The following is a 17,554-nucleotide window of genomic DNA, read 5'->3' on the forward strand; positions in this document are numbered from 1 at the left end:
ATTTAGCAATCATCTTTAATATAAATTTTCTTTCAACTGGCAGAAAATTTAATTGGCAAAAAAAAATTACTCAAGTTGCTATTTTCAAATCTCTAAGACTTACTTTAATATTATCTTTCTCTGACAACGAGCCATATAAAATAACTGAAGTTAAATTCCCCACGATGGGAAGAGAGAGGGAGACTCATTTCTTTAGTGCAAAAAGCATCAATTTCTGATTTCATAACTTATGGGGGGTAGGGGCAAAGCAAGACCAATCAAAAGCAATTTATTCAAACTTAAGAAAAAAGTTACCTTTTAATCTAAGATTCATCATGTTAAGTTTCAGTCCAAGAATGCATTTTTAAACAGTTATTGACTCAGGCTCTTCCAAATGGAGTTAGAGTGACAGGTTAATTGTGGTATTTTACAAGCAAAGGAAAGCAAGTAGCAATTATTCATCCTTTCACTCAGTCTCCAAGACTTAAACTCTTAGAAAACAAATGTTACAACCAAACTGCCTTCCATAAAGCATAGACTTTTTAAAACATACTCTACACAGTATTAGTTCTTCATATCTAAGAGAAGTAGGATAATTATTTAGACTGTTTTCTATCCTATGATTTTCCCTTTTCAAATTCAGCCACCTGAACAATGACAAAAGGTATCAAACTGATGCTTAATGAGCAAGGTTTATGTCTGCCCTTATTGCAGATATGGCTCTCAACAACACGGGACACTTTAAGATTATCATAATACAACTAAGCTGGATCATCTGCAGAACTAGTAGAAATGCCCAAAAACAATCATCTATAAAAGCCCAACATTAAATCTTAAAGCAATGATATCCAAAGCAGAACATACTACACCTCAAGGAGTATCCAAGATGCTCCACTGGAGTAAAGGAGAAAGACATTTTAACTTTATTTTTAATTCTTATCCTTGTTAAATTTTGTAAGGTGTACAATAACCAGTTACTACACATATTTGTAAATTAAATAAATACTTAAGGACTGAGAATTAATGCTCAATTTCTTCTTTACTGTTGGGATGAGTAATCAAAAAGTTTAGAGACCAGTGGTCTCAAGTAGCCCCTATCACTGCACTTTCATTTTTACCTGCCCCATCCACAGTAAAGCTGTAGAGGCTAAATCTGATGCTGAAAAAAGAATAAAGAAAAACTGTCCCCAAACTATTTTAAACGCCTATCAACAAGCTAGAAGATAGTAAATCACTAGCAAAAACATATGGAATTGGACGCTAATACACTGTTGCTGAGACTTTAAAATACCATCCTATCTATAGGGCACCTTGAGTATATTCAAATTTAAAACACACAATCTTTGTCCAAGTAAATCCCACTTTTAGGAATTTAGCCTAAGACAACAATAGCACAATTATATTTATAAAGTCCAAATGAGTACATCACAGCACTATTTTATGAGAAGTGAAATGTCCATTAACAGAATTGCTGTAAACTATGATGCATCCATATCACAGAACACAAAATAACCATTACAGGAACATCAACATGGAAAGTTGTTCTTTAAGTATTTCAGTGGTTATGTGTAAGTAAAAAAGAAAAAAACCAAACGTTACATCTAAATGAGATTATAGACTCATCTGTATAGGGTCATCTCTACTTTTCTTTATTCTCCTACATTATCTCAATTTTTTTTTGTAGGTTCCCCCACTGAGTATGTACTGTAGTTTTCATAAATAGAAACAACAATTTCATTTTGAAATTAAAAGTGAAATTAACTTAAAACTCCTTATTTTAGCCCTGTAGACTTCCAAAAACTCTTTATAAACACTACTTTGTCCCATGTGGTTTGTGGAATCAGTCTAAATACTTTATGATCACAAATTTGTTTTATCTTACAGAAAAATGATAGGCATAAACAAAAAAATAAGAAATACCCTATTTCAAGTCAACCATCCTGTCTTAATACCAATTCTTTCCAAATGTCAGGGTTTATCAACATACTTATAATTCCTTGTATTTTGCTAGATTGCCAATCTATGATTAATTCAGAAACCTAAATAAATTTGTATTTCTCTTCTGCAACTAAATTACAAAAGCATTAGCTACTGAAAAAATTAAATCTAGAACACAGAGAAGTGAAATCAGAAAAGCTTGCTACTCTTATAATAAAATCATTCTAAACAGTATACAAAGACACAAATAGGCACATAATAGATTCAGGCCTGAACAGATAGCCAAGATGATGCTTTGTAGTAATCAGCACCAAGACAATACCTTTGCCGTTATCAAGCAGTCTATTTAAGGGAAGAGTGCTTAAGAATACTAGCATAAGTTTATGTCTTAACTTTGTTCATTAATCAACAATGTATAACAGAGGTAGGAGGTATTTAACCCTTAACAAAATAGCTTTAATTTAACCTAACTTCACAATTTCCTTATAGCTGTTCATTCGTTTTATGCCTTACTATCTTATAGACAGTTGTCCTAACTGCATAGCTCAGGTACCATGTTCCTAAGCAACAGCTTCAAAGCTTTACCACAGCTCAAGGAAAAATACATCTTATGTTCCAACTCAGAACATATATATACATAGAAAAAAATCGAGATTTTCTAAATATTTTATCATTTTTGATTTGCTGATATTTTCTATTTAATGCTTTTTAAAATCACCATTGATTTCATTACCCTATGATGCTGCCATTAAGAAAACATAGACTTAAAACTTCACACAGAATGCACCGAACTCCTTGACCCTACTTCTTAACACGACTGCTCCAACATAAAATGGGTGAACCTAGCAAGTCTATTCCAAGTGCAAACCTTGGCACATTAAGAAAACATAGACTTAAAACTTCACACAGAATGCACCAAACTCCTTGACCCTACTTCTTAACACGACTGCTCCAACATAAAATGGGTGAACCTAGCAAGTCTATTCCAAGTGCAAACCTTGGCACAAATGTGAGACATCCCCAATCCCTCTGAAGTTCTCAAAACACTATTTCTATGGGCAGACAGGATGCAAATACTTGCTAAAAAGTTTCTCCAGGCAGAGTAAAGAAGCAGAAATCTTCTGTTGCCTTATGAGTGATATTAGTAAATTATGCACTTGACAGCACATACCAGATTTACCACTGCTCCACAAGCCAACTCTTCCAGGAAAATAGAATTCTAATACAATAGGATTCTAGTATCAGCCCTTTACATTTTTTAATTGCTTTCCATACACGCCATTCCATTTGATCCTCACTGACAGAGTGAGACAAATAGAGAAGCTGCTCTTCTTCTTTTTACTAATGAGGGAATTAAAGCTCAGAAGGGTTATATGGTTTGCCAGAAACAAGCCAGCTAATGAGAAGCACAACCTGGGCTTGAACCCAGGATTTATAGGTCATCTACTGTCATGTTACAACAATTTTCACTTTGAACACCTGATATAAATATGAACTTGAAAGGAACTTAAAAGGTATGTTAAGGTTCTAGACGCAAAAATGAAGATAAAAAGCATGATACCAACAATGTTATCATAAAATTAAGATTAAAAATGGCAATGAGTGTTAACAATATTGTTATCTTCTAAAATTGTTGGGAATCCTACTTCAATCTGATATCGATTTGATCTCATACTCTAAGTCAAAGTTTCACTGATTATAAAATTACATATAAATTAACCACAGAAAATTAAAGAATTCGGTGGTCTGAAAGAAACAACTGGCCATATAAATTGCAGAAACTTCCCCCAAACCATTCTTAATCTTGTGGCTCCACACTAAATTATGAAGTTCCCTATATGAAATCTGTTTTGATTTCAACACTAAGTGAATTTCAACAGCATAAGCAAGTTGTTTCTGCATAATACTTGCAACACATACTCAATTTCCAGAGCACTCCTAGACAATGTCTAAAATCCGTAAGCCAAAAAAGCAAAACCCAAGACAGAATATTCTTTGGTTTTTTTTAATTGAAAGTTTCATCTACCTATAAGATGAAATAACGTAACATAATTACAAATTATTAAAGATTTGCAGAATCAGTCTGGAGAAACTACTTGAGATGAATGAGTACAAGCCTTAATTGTATAGATAAGAAAACTGAGGCCCAGAAGTGATATTCCCAAGCAGTCACACAGTTAAATTAATGACACAGACTTTCTGCCAATCTACAGCTTCCCATTATTCTAAATTTTTCTTAATGTAATAAAATATGCTCCTTAAAAAATGTTACTAACACCTAAAAAAACTAAGACATTAAGACCCAAAAACTAGGGGACAGGAAAAGTGTACAATGAAAATCTTTAAAAAAACAGAACCTCTCGATGGGATCTCAAGTTCCAAACCACAAGAACTGAAAAACTGACTCTAACCCAGTTCAAGTTATCAAGTAGCTTTTAATAACTAATGTTATCAACCACCATAAACTGTTTTTTCCCATCTCAGTACTATTCATTTACTCAACAAATATCTGAGGGCATAGTATACACTGGGAACTATGCTAGATACTGGAGACACAAAGGTATCAAAGACATGGCCTCTGGCTCTCGTACTGGACAACTGAGTGTACTTCTCTAAAAGTACTACTCTATGATTTGACAGGATATTTACCAAATTTCTTCACTACCCTACACAACTGTAACATTTTCTTCCAAACTTAAAAAACCTCACCACACCCTCTCTGCAAAATGAATACTTCCTTTGGTAACTCAGCATTCCACTTTACCACAGAAGGTGTCAACCAAAACTACAACAGACTTAAAAACTGACTTTACCACTCCTCATGGCCTTAGGCATATTTCAAGCACTTTTCACAATCCACAGTAAACCTTCCTGGTTCACAACCCTTGTCTCAAATGACTGCTAACTCACCTGCCTTTCCCTCACTTTACTAGAAACCTGAATCAGATAGTCTAGAAGCAACCACGATGTTGGGAAGCACCTTCAGTGGATCCCTTTGTGGGCCAGAAAGACTTAATGCCTCTCCCTCTCTGCTTCTTTCCTCTGGATTCCTCAAAATATCTCTGGATATTTTGGATATACCTTCAGTCAAGCACAATTTACTTTTATCAAGTGTGTTCCTGAAGGCTTGCAGAAAATTTTTGCCAACAAATGTTTCCCCTATATAAATCCATTTCATTTTAAGAGATGCTCAATTTTCAGTTTAAAGTCTCTCAGGCTTCCCCCTCTTCCATACCTCTCAAATTCTACTGATAATTTAAAACACTCTCAGAAGTCATAATTAATGGGAATCTTTCGGAATACCAAACGTGACCTAAAGCAGAAGTTCTCAAACCTGGCTGGCCAGAATCATTCAGAGAGCTTTGTAAGGATGGATTCCCAGGCCCCACCCTCAGATTTTAATTCACCAGGTTCTGCGTAAGGCCCAGGAATCAGCATTTCGGGCAGTCCATACAATTTCTGAGAACCAGTATTTAATTAGGTAACTACTCAACTAAAAAAACCTGGCCTACAAGCCAAGAAAATTTGAGCTCTCCTATGGCTTGCCATTAACTACAAGTGGGGCTGCGCCAGCCAGTGTCCTAGTCAGTTGAACACCTCTGGACCACCTGAAAATGAGGGAGGTAATTAGAGCTGAAAGAAGCCCTCAGAGGGCCAATCTAAAATTTTAGAACCCTCCAAATTTAGTTTAATATCACATACTGTACTGGGTTTGCAGTACAGTACTGGTTTTACTTAGAGTTCACTCTCTAAGCTCTTCAACCCAACCAAGTCACAGGCCTTAGAAGGGAAGACTTTCTGAATGGCACCAATCTTACTTGGCCTCCGAGTAAAAACAACATGCGTCTTGCCTCCTGCCCCACCGAAAAACAGCCTTGAATCTCAAAGCGGAAGGTCCCCAACAGCTCGCCAGGTACAAATCACAAACATCTTACATTTTTAAAAAAAATCATCTCCTGAAATTCAACCTAGGCCTCGACGGAATCGCCGTCCACACATCGTGAGAAACTAAATTGAACCTCAACCAGAAGAGTATGCGCATTTTTTTCTCGCTGTGAGAAAATAATGTCAGATAAATATCAAGATACTAAAACCGTTCAGAATTTAGGCCTCAGTCTGGAGACGACACCTGAACATCATTATCTAACAGCAACGCATGTGCAAACTCACAGGTGAGCTTTATCAGACTCCAGAGTTTATCAAAGTGACCGTAAAATCTACCCATTACTTTGAGGTAAGTTTTCTAGCCCAAAATACACCCAATAATATTATCTTAGAGGTCCTAAGCATCAGGATTCAATACGTTTAGTGGCACGATTTCTACCTGAAAAAAAACTCGTATCTTCCGTGGAGCTGTTTGACCAGCGTTGCAGAGCTCTCTCAACAGCCTCGGAACCATCCTTCCCACCAAAGTACTACCAGGTCAGGAGGATGCCCCGCCGCACAGTCAGCCGGCCACTCCTCCTTCCCACAAGTCCCGGGCCCGCTCTGCTCGCCCCGCGGGCTCCGCTGGCTCCCGACCTCCGGCCTCTCGCCATGGAGGACTCCCACAGACCCAGTCGCGGGAGAGGGGCGCGCACTCACCTCCCGGGGTCCGCGGGCACTTCCCCGAACGCTGCCGGGGTTGCGCCTCACAATCCTAGCCCCGTGGGCCTGCCCCACCAGGTCCGGGAAGGCCGCCCGGGCCGGACCCCGCCTCTCCGCGCTGAGGGTACGGGCCGAGCCGGGCCGCTGCGCTCCCACTCCCCGCGTCTCCCTCTGGCGGCAGTGGCCGCCGCCCGGGCCACCCCTCCCCAGGCCACGAACGCCGTCCCCAGCCCCCCACGGGCAGCCGCCTCCTCAGAAGGTGACAGCCGCCGCGCCGGGGCTGAGGCCGGCCCCTCCTCCAGCTCCTCCTCACCCCCCGAGGAGACGGGGCGGGGGGGCGGGGGGTTTCCTTACCGGGCGGCAGGACATGGCTAGGCCTGTCACGGCACGGCCTCCTCCGCCACCCTACAAGGCTCCCAGCCAGGGCCGGCGGGGGCCAGCGCCTGGGCCGCTGGGGCGTCTTGATCGGCTGCTCCGCCGCTGCCGCCGCCTTCTCACAACCACAACAACATGGCGGCAGCGGCCACACAGAGCGCGCTCCCGACAACGAGCCTGGCCGCGAGCGAGGACGCTCGCGCACGCTCGGGCCCTCAGCCGGCGGTCGGGGGAAAAGAAGGCGGGCGGTCGCGGGTTGGTCGGGGGCGGGGCCAGTGGTCACGCCCCTGGAGGTAGGTGGGCGGGGCTGCAGACCAGCTGTACACGGTTGGCGAGCGAGAGGCTGGCGGAGAAGCCCAGCTTAGAGAAGAAACAGGTGGGGAATGGGCGAAAAAGAAAACCGAAGGTGATCCCACAGACTTTGGGGAGGCATCCTTTCCTAGCTCTATAGCCCTGATCAAGACAACTCTACTTAACCAGTAAAATAGAACAATGGTAGTATCTTTCACCTGTAGTTGTGGTAAGGCTAAAACTAATTAAAGGTAATGCAAGTAAGTATAGTGTGCTCAAGGTTCTACTCAGAATACATTTCAGATTGCTTCCACCAAAGCTCAGCTGGAAGAAGTGAATTTTCAAACAAAAATACAAAAAAAAAAAAAAAACTGTAACCCATCCACAACAACCTTTTGAATTCTACATTTAAGTACTGAACTAAGGCCCTTAACAGATTCATCTACTCAGAGTTGCGTTTTAACATTATACCTTTGACTCTTCTGGAAAATGGCTGAGAGAACCAGTCAAGTTAAATCTATCCTTGCATTTGTTGTATTGTTTTTCCACAACACACTGCAATCATTTGTTTTTCATTTCTATTGTCTCTCTATCCCATTCCAACATAAAAGCTACTTGAAGATAAGGATCTTGTTTGTTTGGTTCATCACTTTTTCCCCAGTACCTAGAACTGCTCATGACAAGTAGTAAGCAAATTTCTTTATTAATGGCTAATGTTTATACAACTCACCTAATTGAATCTTCACAACTTTAATAGGTAGACACTGTTATTATCACAATTTTACAGATGAAGAAACTCTAGCCCAGAATAAGCTGCGCTAATTTTTTTCTTTTTTACTCAAACCCAAACCCCGAACTGACAACAAAAACTATGCTCTCATCCACCAGTCTGTACTGCCCACTTTGTGGCATCGTCACCTGAGAAAAAAATTACACAACCTAAAAGTTGAGAGTTATGTTTTATTTGGTGGACATACTGAGGACCTAAGCCCAAGAGTCAGCCTCTCAGCTCTGAGCAATTGTTGGGAAGAAGTAAGGGAGGAATCAGGATATATAAGAGTTTTTGCAACAAAAACTAGATAGTTGGAATATCAAAAGATTAATGTTAATTAAAGAAAAACAAACACCTCAAGTTAATGAATTTAATACTGTTCTATGTGTGGGAAAATGCTAGAGTCTGGGCTCATTGAAACCAGTCCTTTGATATGCACCTTAACTATCTACTGCTGGCTGGCACCCTATTATCTCCACCCTGAATTCCGTAGCCTGCACCACAGAGAGGGCAGGGGGAAGGGAGTGGCTGCAGTGGCTCATAGCTTGATGGCTGCAACTTCCTTTGTTTACTGATATGGCAGGAGACATTCCTTGTCCTTCTCTCACAGATACAGGTGTGCTTCCTTTCTGATAATTAGCATGGGGCATCTGATTGTGTATCGTTTCACCTTGGCTTCTAGAAAGCCCAGGGCTAAATGTGAAGCTCAATGGTAGCCTACTGTTGGCCCTTTAAATCCCCATATTAATGGTAATTTTTACCTTCCTCCTTAACCCCACACCTTTTTATTTTGCTGTCCTGGTTTTGCTTTACTGTTATATGATTATAGCCTTTATGGAGTGAGAAAGGAAATAATAAGTACAAAGAACAGATGAATGACAAACAAAAAACACCTCTTCTTCCTATTGTCTGATAAAATAAGGTTCCTGTAAGTTTCCATCCCCTAGGGACACAAGTTCTACTACTCGGCTCTCTACTCAAGCAAAGGCTGAAGGATCCGGTTCCATAGTTGGGTGGTCTCTGATTGGATGGAAGCTAGCACCTGACGCCAGGGCTGCCCACCCATAGGTTACCTAGCTCCCAATTAGGTGGATTGGAGCAGAGATTCAGCCAATAGGCTGTTAGCACCCACTCAGCCTATCCCACAGCTCCCCAAGAATCGGAAGGGAGAGGGGAGATTTTTGGCATATCACAGCTGACCTCTTTTTAGACAATAGCTGTATTTGCCTTTTAACTTGGTATAAGGAATCCTCAACTAGTATATAGAACGTGGGAGGAATTTCTCTGTGCCCATAAAATCACTATTTGCTTGTCCTCATTCTTATAATAGCTAACAGATTGAACCTTAAGATGTACTTACACTGTATGAGTGCTGTACCTGTACACCTAATGTAATCTTAACAACCCTATGAGCAAGTACTGTTACTCTCCCCCATTTTACACGAGAAGGTGTAAAGATCAGGATTTGAACCCAGATGATTTGATGCGAGAGCATGCTTTTAAACTCCGTACTGCACCTCATTCCCACTGCTGCCTACCTGCTTACTGGTAAGGCAGACCTTAGTAAATTGTCTCTAAATAAGAAAGAGAAAACTGCTGCATGGCCTTGAAAACTCACTTCAGGGAGAAGGGCCTGAGAAAAAGCAATGGAAAGAAAGTTAGTCCGAGTCCAAAGTCTTAAATCTGAAGCTTGGTGCTTCCATATACTTGTTCCTTATTTCCCTTTTCTGTGCCTCAGTTTTCTCATCCGTTCTATGGGGTCCTAATCACTACCGTGCTCACCTCACATTGGTGTGTAAGGATTCTTTCAAGTAATGAGTTTGAAAACTTTGTAACTTATGAAAAGCCAAACCAATGGGTGGGATCCCTTGTGGGCTTTGGCTGAAGACGAAGTCCTAAACTTTGTGTGGTTAGTCAAGAAAAGAGAAACTCAATCCAGATTCAGTGAGGGCTTCTCATGCCCTGTTTCTCATGCGATGCGGGCCCTCTACCCGCCTGACATTCCTCCCCTCCCCCTTCTACCCTTTCGGCCTCCTTCTCCCCCTGCTATCTTCAAAGCTGAAAACATTCTTCCTGCTGCTCAGGGACTCTTTCAAGTAGTCTAAGAACAGATGGAAAGGTTGATTGATGAAGGCTTCCTGAGGTTGCACAGGGTCCCTGGAAAGCAGGAATCCCTCAGACCCCCAAAACGCAGCCTTCTCAATACTACGTCCTGCTGCTGAATGATAAAAGTCACTTCCCCTTCAGTGAGCACTTTGTGAGGATTATCCCCAAACTCTCATAACCCTTCAGCATCTCCTTGGCCTTCCAACCAGGCTAGCAAACAAAGGTAACTGCGGCTCTCAGATTTTAAGGAATCACTTGCTCAGGATCAGATAGAAACTAGAACTGGACCCAAATGTATGTGATTCAACATCTCCAGGGATTTTCCATTCACCATACTACATACGTACTACTGGGGTGGGTCAGCTCAACTCCAATTCAGCATAGATCAGTGGTCCTCAACGTGTGGTCTGTGGGTCCTCAGGAACCCTGAGACTGGTTCAGGGACCCAGATGGGTCAAAACCGTTCTCATAATAAAACTAAGAAATTATTTACCTTTTTACCGTGTTGATATCTGCACTGACGGTATAAAAACAGTGGTGGTAAAATTGGCACAAATTAAAACAGTGGTACTATTTATACTGGTAGCCACCATATTTTTCACAAATGTACTGTAGTAAACTGGTAAAAAAAAAAAAACACTGGTAGTAAACAAAATGCCAATTTCACTTAAGAATGTCCTTAACAAAGCAATTTAAAAATTTTTAATTTTATTAACTCTAGACCTTTGACTACAAGTCTTTTTAATATTCTCTGTAATAATAGGAATTTATGCATAAAGCACCCTTTTTCACTTTTTTATTGAGGTGAAACTCACATAACATAAAAACCATTTTAAAGTAGACAATTCAGTGGCACTTAGTACATTTACAATATTGTGCAGCCACCAACTGTATCCAGTTCTAAAACACTTTTCATCACTATGAAAGAACACCCCACACCCCTTAGGCAGTTACTTCCCATGCATAAAGCACTTTTGCTATGTACAGAAGTAAGACGGTCATCTCAAGGAAAAGCACTATTGTTTGAGTTGCAAACTGAACTAGCCTCTTTTTTTAGGGAAAAAAAGGGTTAAAGAAAAACAAACTATTTTCACTTTATTTGAAAGGAATGGTCAACAGTGCAAACTATAATTATTCAGACTTGGGTATTTGGCAGACAGTTTCTCAAAAATGTATGAAATAAGTTTGTCACTTAGGTAAAACAACTGAAGGTTTTGGTTGCCAATGATAAAATTTGAGCTTAATTAGAATTTTGGAAAACATGAATGTCCCACCATGAACTTGACAGCTTCCAAACCCTTAACATCCTTTCTGCTTAGATGGGTAATAATATTAACAAAGTGAGTTTCTGATATTGTATAATAAACTGTGCCAACATTTAGAAGAGCCACATAACCCAGTGAACCAATATTTTCCAAATGACCAATGCATAATGTTACCAGATCATGCATGAATAAAAGCTCTATTCAAAGTGCAAGATACACCAATGGAGTTCAGTGTAACTGGATACAAAAAATTCATTCAAATGAATTTATGCAACTAAACTTTAAGAAACTACCCCTTCTCCAGTTTTAGTGTAGTAGAAAAAAAGAATATCTACCACTATCTGAATTGCATGAGGCTGGATTGTCTTCATGTATTCCAACTAAAACAAACTGACACAGACTGAATGCAGAAGCAGATAAGAGAATGCAGAACTCTTCTATTAAGTTAAACTTTAATAAGAGCTGCAAATGTGTAAAGCAATGCCATTCTTCTCACCAAAATTTTTGTTCTGGAAAACACAGTAATTTTTCATAAAAATATGTTATTGATGTTTACGTGTCATGGGTTTACAGTATTATTTTTAAATCACGTTATCTTTTACAATTTAATAAATAATATTTTGTCAGTTTGACTTCCTAGCAAACTAAATATCAATTGACATCCTACATAAACAGAAGCCCTTCAGGGTCCTCAATAATTTTAAGGAAACCGACAAGTTTGAGGACCACTGGTATGCCATATTCATTGGAGTTTCTCAACCACAAAGGCATTTTTCGTCAGTTCATACATTTTCTTAATTTAAATAGGTATGTTTAATACACATTTGGAAAAATATAACAGATAAAACTCAGTATCATAGATATCTTTGCTTAGGATGAGGCTAAATTTATTTATATAAAATGAGGAATCAATTTAAAGAAAAATGTGATGTGAATATTAACACAAAACTGATTATGTCAAAATGCCTAAGGCTAGTACTCAAATGACTGGACTCTGGGAAACAGTGTTGAGAATTTTTAATCAGGCAGACCTGCCACCATACCTTATATGGACTTCATATGGAAAAGAAATCATTGTGGGGGTTAAATAAGTTAAAACAGGCACAGATGTGCCTCCCATCCTCCTCCCAGGAAGAGGCGCCCAGCAGTCCGGTGTCAGGGAAGGCCGGCTGCAATAGGAGGGAGAAGGCCTGGATTCCTGACCCAGCTGAGCCACTGACTCACTCACTGCTTGACCTGACCCCACCCTCTGGGCCTCAGTTTTCTCATCCCGAAAATGACAGGGTAGGATGTCCTTTTCTCTCTGGAGCCTCCCAGTCCTACCAACCATCCCCTGATGAAAGGATCCAGCTTCACCTTGTTTGATTACTGCCTCAGAGATTCACAGAACTGCAGCTGGTAAGGACTCAAGAGCTCCAAAGATGTCTCCCTGGCAAGCCCCTCATCAATTTCATAAATGAGGAAACTGAGGCCCAGAGAGGTTAAGTAAGAAATTGGATGAAGGGGGCAGGTGTCAACAGGTCCTGCCCAGGGTCCAGTGGGGAAATGAGAGTTCTTCCTCTACACTTTGATAAATGATTTAGAGGTTTGGTGGTTTAGACACTACTCATGCTTTAACAAATACCCCACAATTCTGCTGGGGATATGAATCCCACTTCAGCTTGAGAAAATCAATGCCATCAGTTGGGAACACTGTGTTAGTCAGATTGATGGATCGCTTTGTGTTATTAACTAAATCCACCTTTAAAAGGTCAGTCACGCCCTCTAAATTCTCCCAGGGAAGGCAGAGGAGATGAAATTGTTAAGAAGAGGATAGAAAATGATGGAGGGAGGGAACCATGGGACAGGAGAGGTACTGTCCCTCTTTCTCCTCTCCATCTCCCTTCCTCCTCTCTCTACCCTCTCTCATGTAAGACGACACACCCCTCTCAGTGCCCAGCTTGCTGTACCCAAAGCTTCCCTGCAGCCTGGGCCAACTCACAGCCACAAATAGAACCAGAATCCACTGAAAATAGCTCCTCTTCCCTTCTGCCCAGAGTTTCCAAGCACTGGCAAGGATGCCCTGCCCCCACTCACCAGGCCCCAAGCGGGGAACTCAGCTAGAGAGATACCAAGGCCACAGTTAGGGACCATCTCAGGAACAACAGCCCCAATAATAGGTGACTCTTACTAAGTGCTGGCTCCATGCCAGTACTGCTGGGAGCTTTCGTTCCCAGCAACCCAAGGAGGAAGGTCAAAGCGATCAAGCCCATCATGCAGGTGAAGGTCTGGGAGTCGCACAGCCAGCGGGACAGGGAGCTGAAGTCCACGTGGTTAACCACCGCCCTCCCTACACTCCTCTCTCCAAGCAACACTGCTGCACCTACTACTAACTCGAGATCCCTAAGCCTCTCGGGAGCTCAAGCAATCCAGACCCTCCCTTGACAGCTGGGTAAACTGAGACCCAGAGAGAGGAAAGTCTTGCCTAAAGGCATTCGGTAAACAAGTAAATCAAACACCCAGGTCTCTCAGCTCAGAGGCCAATGGTTTTTGCAAAAGTTGAAGCAAACAGAGACTTCCTTGTTCCTTTTATGTGAAAGCTCCATCGGCCTTTCCTTTTTTTCTTTTTTCAGCCTCCTCCCATCTCCCACCAAACCAGAGAGCCTGCTATAGACACCCATCTGGTAGCCAGGCATCTTGAGATTACCTCTTCTTCCCTCTCTGCTAAGGGTGTTTAATGTTCCAGGGGAAGAGAGCAAACAGCAGGGCATAAATCATGGGTGACACAGGCTGGTTTTCTCCTTTGCTGAGTATGAAGCAAACGGGACCCAGCAAGGGAAGAGAATTAGCAGGGATTTGCTGGCTCATTTAAACCCACGGTCCAAAGGCACACATTTCTCCTACCCCTGAGAGTTAGATAAATTTTCCTCTACCCCAAGATCCCATTTGTTATGAAATAATTCTCTGAAACAGTCTTAACTTCTAAGGTGATGACAAGAAAGGCTAGAATAAGGCCGTAGAAGCTCTGCTGGAAAGATATTAAGTTATTGAAGAAGTGGTCGGACGCAGGGTGCCGGGAACGCGGCCCGTGGAGGGGGAGAGGCAGCAGCCACCACGATGGAAGCCTTTATCCTGACCCCACCCCATGAGACCACCGTCTCCACTGACGCCAAGGAGTGGAGCACCGCGCATGAGCTGAAGCACAAGGTCGAGGGCATCCTCAAGCGGCTGCCGGAAGACCAGCTTCTGGACGACGGCAAGACCCTGGCGAGTGGGGCTTCCCCAGCCACTGTGGGGCTCGCCTTCCGCACATATGAAGCCTTTGAGATGAAGCCGTGCGCCTCCAGCCCTTCTCCACCCCTCCCGAACTGCCGGACGTGATGGTGAAGAAGCCACAGGACTCAGGAAGCAGCACCAATGAACAAGCTGTGCAATGAGAGGGCCACCCCAGTGACCCCTCTCTGCCCGCCAATAAAAGAGATCTGGATGTCCACCTTGGTGCTGCCTCTTTCTGCACACCCTCTCCTGACCCAGGCATCACCCTCCCCAGGATGGGGCCCATTCCTTAGGTTTATCAAGCTGGCCTGCTGAACAAGCTCTCTGGATCCAGCTGTCCCTCAGGCCAGCCTTCTGCTCAGACTGAGCCTTTGTTTCTCAGAGTGGTCCCCTCCCAGCATGCTGGTTCCCAGCTAGAGCCAGTGTGTTGGTTTGGGAGAGGGTTCTGTGGGGGATCCACAGCCTAAAGCCACCCCAAGCAGCTCCTCCAGGGCCTGCAGTGTGCAGCCAGAATAGAGCAGCTTCTCCCCCTCCGCCCCTCTCCACCCTTCATAAACAGTCTACAGACACCCACAAAGCAAAAGAAGAAGTGGTCGAGGGGTATGAAAAAGAGTCTCACACCCAGTATCAGAGGATCTCCATTCCATCCCCAGCCCTGCCACACCTCTATAGACTATGCCAAGCTGCCTGTTTCTCCAATGTGTCTGAGAACCAAGGCATCCAAAGAGTATACACATTCACTTGATCTTTCTGTTTATTGAGAGTGTTTGTTGAGTACCCTCTTTGTCTAGCACCGTGCCAAGCTTTGCAGATGCAACAGTGAACAAGCCAAAATCAGTCCCTGCCCTTCTAAGACTTATAGTCTAGTTGACAAGACAAAGTCAACAGAAGACAGGCAAATCCTCTGATGGAGAAGATACAGGATTTATAGCAGCAGTTACGTAGGGAACCTACCCCACACTTATAATGGTCCAGGTAACATTGATACAGAGGCTGGAAGGAAAAGCAGGAGTTAACCAGGCAAAAGTCAAGAGAAATGTTGACTCAGGGAGAGGGAACATCACATGTAAAGACCAGAGGCAAAAGAGAGCCAACTTACTCACTGAACCAACCAATTGGAGCAAGTATAGGTTTATTTGGGCATCTTTCTGAGAGGCAGGCTTACCATTCTGGGACTAAAGTTGTGCTGAAATTCTATGATTTAGTGCTGTGTTAATCACAGAGTGCAGGGTAGATTCCATAATGGTTGCATTCTTTTAATATTACAAATTCCTTCATCAGCACCTCTAGGAAATAATCAACCCTGTTCCAACAAGTTTCTGGTTGTTGACAAATCCTTTTATTGGACATATTCCATCTGTGTCCCTGAGTCCTACATTCTTGACTTTTTAAGGTTGAGTCTTCTAGAAACCTGACCCACTCCATCTTTCTTGCTTAGGGCATATATGGCAGAAAAGGGCAGCTGGTGTGATGTGGAGACCTTGGTCTTTCAGGGAAGTTACAGGATTATATCCAACCAGAAAGAAAAAATAGTCCTCTATCCCTAGCCAATGGCATGGAACATTGCCAACACCTCCGTGGGAAATGTGGCTCTAAAGGCAGGAAACAGAGGAACAGAGATGTAGCTGGAAACGAGCCTTTGTTTTCCAGCAATGAGCCTCAGAGAGGCTGGGTGACTTGATCAGGGTCTTACAGCAAGGAAGAGGCCAAGCCAGCTATCACACCCAAGTGATTGGCCTATAACTTCACAATTTCCCAAACGTTTCTGAGGAATAATATTATGTAGCTATCATCAAAATAAACAGAACAAAATAAGAGTTTCCCTGTTAAATAAATTTAGGACATGCTGAGTTCAACAAAGATAACCAGGTCATTCTCTTTGCTATAGAACTTCTCAGAGCCTTGATATGCTGATATACATAGTGACCTTTTAAAAAGAGGTTATGGATCTGACACAACATTGTAAAATGATTATAAAGCAATAAAAAATGCTAAAAAAAATAAAAATAAAAATAAAAAGAGGTTATGGGGAAGAGGGTATAGCTCAGTGGTAGAGTGCATGGTTAGCATGCACGAGGTCCTGGGTTCAATCCCCTAGTGCCTCCATTAAAAATAAATACATAAATAAACCTAATTACCCCACCTTCCAAAAAAAAAGAAAGAAAAAAGAAGAGGTTATGGAGTTTTCAGTTTCCAGAACTCATCTGAGCTGACGACATGTTTCTGGGTGGTTCCTGGTATCTGGGCTCCTTGAAACTCACTTTGGGAAATACTGCACTAACCATCCCATGCTTTCTGTAGCATTCTATCCTTACATATAAACGGACTGTAATCCACACATTTTGGATGGATGAATGGATGTATAGCTTGACCATTTCCTTGTCGTGTGACCTCAGACATATGACATCCTCCCCTTCTTTGAGCCTGTTTTATCCTCTACAATAGGGGCCAACAAACTTTTTCTGTAAAGGGCCAGATCATAAATATTTTAGACTCTGTAAGCCACATATCTCTGTGGCATATTCTTTCCTTCCTTCCTTTCTTCCTTCCTTCCTTCCTTCCTTTCTTCCTTTCTTCCACCAACCTTTAAAATGTAAAAACCATTCTTAGCCCTCAGCCCAGACAAAAACAGGCAGGGGGTAGGGGGATGGGGTGTCAGGATTTGGGCCGTAGTATATGATCCCTGCCTAGCAGTGCTTAACACACATAAAATATGAGGAAATCCACTAGGTATCCTGCATTTTGTTATCTGTTGGTCCTTCGAAGCCACCTTGGGAGGTGAGTACAAAATTTCATCCTCTTTCTAGGGAAAAGCTGATGTCCAGAGAATGAACATAATAAACCTCATTTGCAGAGCCAGTGGCCACATGAGGGTGAAATGGGGACCTTTGAATGTCAGTCCTAAGGACAAACCCACTAAGTTCTGATGCTCAGGAGAAAAGATGCCCAGCCTGTATCATGGACCTGTAGTGTCTCTGAATTTCCG

At 42.1% G+C, this 17,554-nt stretch overlaps 1 protein-coding gene and 1 pseudogene across 12 annotated transcripts in view; one reads left to right on the plus strand and one right to left on the minus strand.

Moving 5' to 3' along the window:
- MTMR3 (myotubularin related protein 3) overlaps nucleotides 1-7,060 on the minus strand; it is a 113,473-nt gene extending 106,413 nt beyond the window's left edge. For 8 of the 12 annotated variants that reach the window (XM_064481092.1, XM_064481090.1, XM_064481091.1 and 5 more), the window contains exon 1: nucleotides 6,859-7,059. The gene's annotated coding sequence lies outside the window, so the exon portion shown is untranslated. Of the gene's footprint in view, nucleotides 1-6,501; nucleotides 6,643-6,858 lie in introns of those variants that run through there. The other 4 variants (XM_031443055.2, XM_031443048.2, XM_064481095.1 and 1 more) reach the window with 3 other exon arrangements.
- A 7,349-nt stretch (nucleotides 7,061-14,409) lies between these two features.
- LOC105099456 (elongin-B-like) lies at nucleotides 14,410-14,729 on the plus strand (annotated as a pseudogene).
- Nucleotides 14,730-17,554: the final 2,825 nt, after the last annotated feature.

Source organism: Camelus dromedarius, chromosome 31 (genome assembly GCF_036321535.1).
Source record: "Camelus dromedarius isolate mCamDro1 chromosome 31, mCamDro1.pat, whole genome shotgun sequence".
NCBI lineage: Eukaryota > Metazoa > Chordata > Mammalia > Artiodactyla > Camelidae > Camelus > Camelus dromedarius.